Source organism: Apodemus sylvaticus, chromosome 3 (genome assembly GCF_947179515.1).
Source record: "Apodemus sylvaticus chromosome 3, mApoSyl1.1, whole genome shotgun sequence".
In the NCBI taxonomy this organism is placed as follows: domain Eukaryota; kingdom Metazoa; phylum Chordata; class Mammalia; order Rodentia; family Muridae; genus Apodemus; species Apodemus sylvaticus.
The window spans coordinates 98,194,753-98,202,252 of record NC_067474.1 but is presented as its reverse complement, the minus strand read 5'-3'; the positions used below and the strand labels follow the sequence as shown (position 1 = coordinate 98,202,252).

The following is a 7,500-nucleotide window of genomic DNA, read 5'->3' as shown; positions in this document are numbered from 1 at the left end:
CAAGTCCTGCAGGCCCAGGTGAGAGACCTGAGGAGCAGCTAGAAGGAAAGGTGACCTTGGGTTTCAGCACTGTCTGCTGAAAAGCCTGTTCATCCACAGGAAACTGGTAATTTCTCAAACTCTGTTTCAAAGTATACCTCATTAACTTTCAGCAAAATCAATACACACTATGCCAGTAGCACTTTTGCCCTCAAGTTTTTCCTAGATCTTATGAATGGACCAAACTCAGTAGCAGGCTTCTCCTCCACAGAGAGTAATGCAGGGACACCCATGTGGCTCAACAGATAAAGGTTATCAGCCAACCTGAAAACCTCAGTTGAAGTCCTGGAATCCACAAAATGGTGGAAGGTGACAACTAAGTCCACACAGCTGTCCTCTGACCTCTACACCCATGCTGTGGTGTACACACTAAATCAAATGTGCCACGCTCAAGGGTGGGGTGACAATACATAAAATAACAACAACAATAATGATATATTTTAAAGACCGTGTCTTCTTCAATTCTGCTTAAACTGTTTACATACTTCTGACATCTTCAGGGTATAAAAGCCCTCAGTAAACACATCTAGCTGGTCCTGAACACTTGGCTAATTACAAATACCAGACTCTAATACTAAAACGCCATCTCTGAATGGTGTGAAAGGTCAGCATTTCCTCCTGCAGTCCACCCTGCTCTCGACACGCAACCAGCTCAGGGAAAGAGCAGGCGCTAGAGCCGCTTCCTTTTCTCATCTCTTATCAGACTGTGCAGGACATTGGCTCATACGACACAGCTGAGTGACTAAGAGTAATAAATCAGTTCTCCTGCCATTGATGATATTTTTGTTTCTTTGCTTTTCATAGATCCCTAACTAATATCTACAACTAACTGCTTTATACAGGGTAAACCTGCTTCTCTTCCCTATCTACTGAAATATCTTATCTTGTTTGCTTTTTCAATATTTAATAACTTCTTATCCACCAAAGTCATAATACCGTGTGCAGTTGTGATTATGATGATAAGCAAAAACACATGATTGTCCCTTCGACCCTGTAGTGGTATAGTTTTTTACAAGTGTCCCTTTTTAGGATACATTAGCCTGCTTGTGGACCCTGTACCACTATCCTTTTGACTGACTCAATATTTTGAGATAATTTAGGCTTGGATAATTAGTGGTAAAGGAGTGGCAGCTTTCAGGCTGGTAAACTTCAAAATGAGGTCCTGGCATTTTGATAAACTTATAAACTCAAGACATAGAATGCTTGCTTGATACCAGGGGGACACATTCAAGGTTGTGTACAGAATAAACACACTGAAAGTGCAGAGAACTTGAGAGGATGAACACACATCTCCTATTGACTCTAAGACAGATGGGGATTGAGTAATGAGATGCCAAATGTATCTAGGAGTCCCTCTGCCCATGGCAGGAAAAAGGCAATCCAAAGGTCAAGGTTTCTAAGGAAGCGTCGGAAGACTTGCGACTTGAACTGCCTAGTGGCATTTGAAACTGTGATGTCATCTGCTGTTAGGAGGCTGACTCATTTCCAGATTTCCCCATCTCTTTCTCAACAAAGAGATTCTGTTTCTTTACATGAAGGAGGAAAAAGATACAGCAAGATTCACAAGCTTGCTCCGACTGTTTTCTGTGAAAGTGAAAGGTCCCTCAAGAAGACAGAAGAAACATTCTCCCCAAATCCAGAAGATACAACGCCAGAGCCAGAAGACACTTTGTACCATCCCCACATGGGCTTAGGGATCTGAAAGTAGCCACCCAGCAGGGTGAGGGACAAAGAACTGCCACTCCATCCTCTAGTTAGTTATGAAAGTCCCCTATACTTAATGGGAATTTTATGTACAGTAAATATCTGGACCCTGAAGAAGCAGCACTACCAAGCATGACTTTCTGGGCCACTTATCCTCAACTGTTCTAACTTTTCTACAGAGGCTGCAACAACAATGCCTATTGTACACTGCCCATTGGTGGGTTACCAAGAAAGACATCGAAACAGTTCGTAAAGATTAAGCCAGTAATCCCAGGTCTCCAGAGACCTTAGAGACCTTAGGTTTGGTTCCCAGAGTAGAATTCAACCTCAAAATAGAATGGGGACAAAAAGATATCAGTACTCCCTATGGTCTGACCAAAGTCTCCTACCAAGTAGAAAACACATAGACTTTTCATACTCTGAGCTCGCTGATGTAGAAGCCTCCAGTACTATTATCAGTACAAGACAAGCTCCATTGAACTATTTAATCAGACTATAATATAAGCTTCAAGCACAGGGGTTAATAGCGAAATAAACCGTTGAAAAGAAATGAACTGTGAATGTACATAACACAGGAACATATTTAGGGATTCTAAATCCACATGTAAAATATACTACTTTTTAAAAGGCAGAATCATGGGCACATATTCATCACAGACTCTGGTCTTTTTACTTTCATCTTAGTAATACCAAGGTTTTGACAACTCTCAATACTTAAGACTCTTTTTTCATTAATAAGTCTTGAAATCTATAACTGTGAATCCAGAGAAATAAAGAAACAAATGGTTCTCTTGGGATAGGGACATAGCTCAATGGGTGAAGTATTTGTCACATGAGCCTGAAGGCCTGCATTTCTATCTCCACAACCTACTCACAGAACAAGCCAGCCAGATACAGCAGCACAAGCATCTTGATCTCAATGTGGCCTACTGGTAGACAGGAGCTTAAGACAGGAAACTCTATACCTAGCCTGGGCCCATGGGGGCTCACAGAGACTTAACATCTGAAGAGAATGTAGGGACTGGACCTAGCCCCCTCTACACATTTGTAGCAAATATGCAGCTTTGTCTCCATGTGGGTCCCTTAACAATTAGTGCAGGGGCTGTCTCTGATTCTGCTACACACCTTTGGATACCCCTCCCCTAGCTGGGCTACCTTGTCTGGCCTCAGTGGGAGAGGATGTGCTTAGTTTTGCTGCAAGTTGCTAGAGAGGGCTGATACCCAAGGATGGCTTCCCCTTCTCTGAGGGGGTGGGGGTAACAGGGGAGGAGTTTGTGAGGGTGGGACTGGAAAAACAAACAAACAAAGTGGGGGAAAACCAGACAGGAGACTCTTAAGTTCACAGACAAGCTATTCTAGCACACACAGCTGTAAATAATGGACAACATCTCAAACAATGTGAAAGGTAAGGCCAGACACTGAAGCTTGTCCCTTGAGTTTCGCATGCATGTTGTGGCATTGGAATGGTGGCTCCTGTACTACACACACACAGAGAAAACAGCATTCTCAAATTAAATAAGAGGATCCCAAACTATGGCCAGTGGCCAAAACTACAGCAGCAAGCCACAGGGGGAGGATAAGCTTCAAAGACCACCTTCTGTGTAGCCTGAGAGTTAACAGCCTGTCTCCAACATGCCTTGCTTTACAGTGGATATCATATGCATTTGCAAAGTCTAACTGATAACACGTATTTTGAGAAATAAGGATGGAATTAGGCTCTGGTTGCTGATGAATCCAATTTAATTTTGCTAATCTTCCCAAGTACCTCTTTATTGTGTATAAATTTAGAAATACACCCTAACATACCTGCACATCTTAGAGGATTAAAAAAGAAGTTAAAATTTATATTTTATGTACATCATGGCCATTCAATTTTCTTATTTCAATGTTCTCTAAGTTTTGTTCTGTTTCTTTTAATGTAGCCATGCTCACTGACATAGGCATTGTGAGTGGATCCTGGTGTGCTTCGACAGCCCTAAAGAGCAGTAACAGAGGGCAAAGACCCCAAGGGCCCAAAAGTACAAAAGATTTACCAAAAGAATGTGATGATTCCTGAGCTAACAAGTTGTGGGCTTTATTGAACATTACTGCTTAATCTATGAATGATGTTGTTAATCCTGTCTTGAGGCATCAGATACCAGAACTCTAAAAGGCAGGGAATTGGTGAATTGACATAATGGGATTACTTTTTCCATACATTTCTAAACAGTTCCCTTCTCCCCTATAGGAAATGAATCAGTATATTATGAACTAAAAAAATATGAAAACTATGTAACCTTTTACAGAGCAATGGAAGTAAGATGGACATTATTTCATATGGTCAGATGTCAGATGTCAGAGGCAGAGACAGAACACCTTATATGTTGAACAGGTAGTCTGGGGGGTTGGATATGGAAGAGTTCATAGTGGTTATGTGAAAGAAGTTAAAAGTCATACAAAATACCAACATTTTTTCAAGTTTTTAGTTTTAATATTGCTGGAGTTAAGAGTATACACACACTTGAAGTGCTGAATAAACAAGTCACAGAGACATGATAAAAGCAGCACCCTGGGAAGACCTGTCTGGCAGAGAGACACAGGCTGATCCAAGAGTGGAATTTTAATTACCCCCTACTGACTCCGGGGGAGTTTATAGCCATCTCCAAACTCCCTGCTTTAAAGCAGAAATCTTGTATTCATAAAGGCGAATAGAGACTTAGTATTTTGAAGATGAAGCATGATTTAGGCTCTGATTACTTTAACATTAATTTTAATTTTGCTAATCATCTTAGGCATTACCCCACACCAAGTATAGCTTGGGAATACACTCTACACGTATAACTGAGGGGAAGTTTGTCTCCATGTAAGCCCCGGTAGAACAGAAGGATGTCTTTGAAGCTCATGCTGTTTGTGACTCCAGCCCTCCCTCCACCTAGCTTACACCAGTGAGTGTGTGTCTTGGGCCAGTGACCATGTCTCCTTCACTACTGCTCCTTGAAGGAGAACACCCAGTATAATGGTAGAACCCCCAGGTCTACTCAGAGAAGGTATTCTGAGAATACTGCCAGAAATTTTCCTCTCTTCTCCCCCATGTGAGACAATCATGGAATCCACTTGCTGTAAAACTCAAGTATGCCTCCAATGATAGCTGGGAACTATAGGCTTATCCTCTGTTTCAATGTGAGCAGGTCTGTGGCAAAAAACAAACCACATGAAGCTCAAGAAGGAGGAAGACCAAAGTGTGGATACCTCAGTCCTTCTTAAAAGGGGGAATAAAGTACCCATGGGAGGAGATATGGGTGGGGCAGAGACTGAAGGAAAGACCATCCAGAGACTGCCCCACCTGGGGATACATCCCATATACAGTTACCAAACCCAGACATTATTGTGGATGCCAAGTGCTTGCTGACAGGAGCCTGATAGAGCTGTTTCCTGTGAGGCTCTGTCAATGCCTGACAAATACAGAGGGGTATGTTCTCAGCCAACCATTGTACTGAGCACAGGATCCCCAATGGAGGAACTAGAGAAAGGATACAAGTTGCTGAAGGGGTTTTCAGCCCCATAAGAGGAATAACAATATGAACCAACCAGTATCCTCAGAGCTCCCAGGGACTAAAACACCAACTAAAGAGTACACATGGAGGGACCCATATCTCCAGCCACGTGGGTAGCAGAGGATGGCCTGGTCAGACATCAATGAGAGGAGAGGCCATTAGTCCTATGAAGGCTTGATACCCCAATGTAGGGGAATGCCAGGTCAGGAAATTGGAGGCAGGGTTGGTAAGCAGGGAGAGGGGTGATGGGACTGGGGTTTTTCGGAGGGGTAACAAAGAAAGCAGATAACATTTGAAATGTAAATTAAGATAATATCTAATAAAAATTAAAAAAAAAACTTAAGGAATCTGTGAAATTACAAAAAAGAATAAAAGTGTTAATACTTAAACCAACAAAAATAAAAAACACATTAATTAAAAAAACAAAAACCAAACCAACAACAACAAAATGATAACAACAAAACAACAACTTTGATAAACAGAAGTTCTATCTTGTGACTCAGGTGGTTTCTACTCATGAATCCTAATTCTCTCCCAAGGGATTGGGTGATACTAAATCCATCTCCCTGAAGAAACTAAGACATGAGGGTAATGACCTTGGACACCATCCATCAGCATTCTCAACATTGCACTCTGCCAACAATCTCTACCCTCCTATTCAATTGGAATGGCAACTTGTCTTTCTCGACATTTTGACTTTTCTTTAAAACTTGAGGCTGCCCCCTTAAGAATTCTATTTTTACTTAAAGCACTTTTTTAGTCCCCATGTTTCTAGCTCCAAAGCCTTCTGTGACCTTAACAGAATTTCCGCAAGATGCTTTTCAGGTTGCTGAAAGACATTATCCCTCTTGCCTAGGAGTTTTGCATGATATTCATATGCAGTGCAAAAGAATATTTGAGGATTCAGCTCAGTATTCTCTCCTCTAGAAATTTCCACTGTTCTAAGAAGCCCATGTTTGGCTTCTCTCTGGTGTTTTTCAAGGAAATCCTCCCACAGCAGGTACTTAGGAGAAAGAGAGCAGTCATCAAGGATACTACTGGTTCTGGGGAGACAACTCAGGCAGAGGCCCTCAGGGCATCAGCTAGAGAAGGATAGTCTGAAAGCAGGAGCAGTAAGGGAGAAAATGTGTGGAGCAGGCACTGAAGGAAAGAAAGGCCTCCCAGAGACTGCCCTACCTGGGGATTCATCCTATAAACAGTCAACAAACCCTGACACTACCATTGATGACAAGAAGTATATACCAAAAGGCGCATGACAAGGTTGTCTCCAAAGAGGCCCCGCCAGAGACTTACAAATACAGAGACAGATGCTAGCAGCCAACCATTGATCTGGGGTCCCCAATGGAGGAGCTGGAGAGTGGTCCAGAGAAGGGGTTTATAGCCCCATGGGAAGAACAACTATTTCAGCCACCCAGAAGTCCCAGGACTCCCAGGGACTAAACCATCAACCAAGGGGTACAAATGGCTCCAACTAAAAATGTGGCAGAGGAAGGCCTTGTTGGGCATCAGTGGAAGGAGTGGTCCTCAGTCAGGTAAAGGCTCATTAGATGAGGAACAACAAAAGGAAATCGAGGCGGGGGAAGTGGGAGTGTGTCGGGTGGAGGGGCATCATGGAGGCAGGGGGTGGGAGGAGGGGTTGGGGGCCTTTGGGGAGGAGGGAAATCAGGAAAGGTTGAACCATTGGCAATGTAAATAAAGATGATATTCAATAAAAAAAAGAAAGCAGGGACAGGCTGAAACTGCATCTCAGTAGCAGAGCAGGTTAGACTGAAAGAGAACTTCTAGGAACATCCACCTCCCTCCCAAGAGTGCTATCGAGTGCTGTCTGCCACAGACCTCTAATTTATTTCATATTGTTATCTAATTGCACCTCAGAGAGTACAACTAAATAAAGCTTTCTCCACCTCAAACATTGATGAACAGAAAACCAACCATGAAAAGGTGATATGGTGACTCGTCTATAGGTTTAGGGACACTGAGGTAAAATCATTTTTATGAGTACTTGACTTATTAACAGGAATATTAATGGCTTGAGATTCTAAATCCACAGCAAATGTTCTACAATGACTGTAGAAAAAGCCTACCTTCCAATATGCTCAGCACAATTTGAGTAAGAACTTTAGGGAAAAATCATAGATAAGATGAAGGACATTTCCTTTATCTTATGTAATATGCAATAAAAACAATCAAACAAAACAATTTCTATACTGCACTGAAATCTAGA

General features: G+C 42.2%; 1 protein-coding gene across 2 annotated transcripts in view; it reads right to left on the bottom strand.

The window, feature by feature from the left end:
* Window positions 1-7,500, bottom strand: part of Sh3gl2 (SH3 domain containing GRB2 like 2, endophilin A1) — a 190,484-nt gene that overhangs the window by 37,015 nt on the left and 145,969 nt on the right. The window lies entirely within an intron of this gene.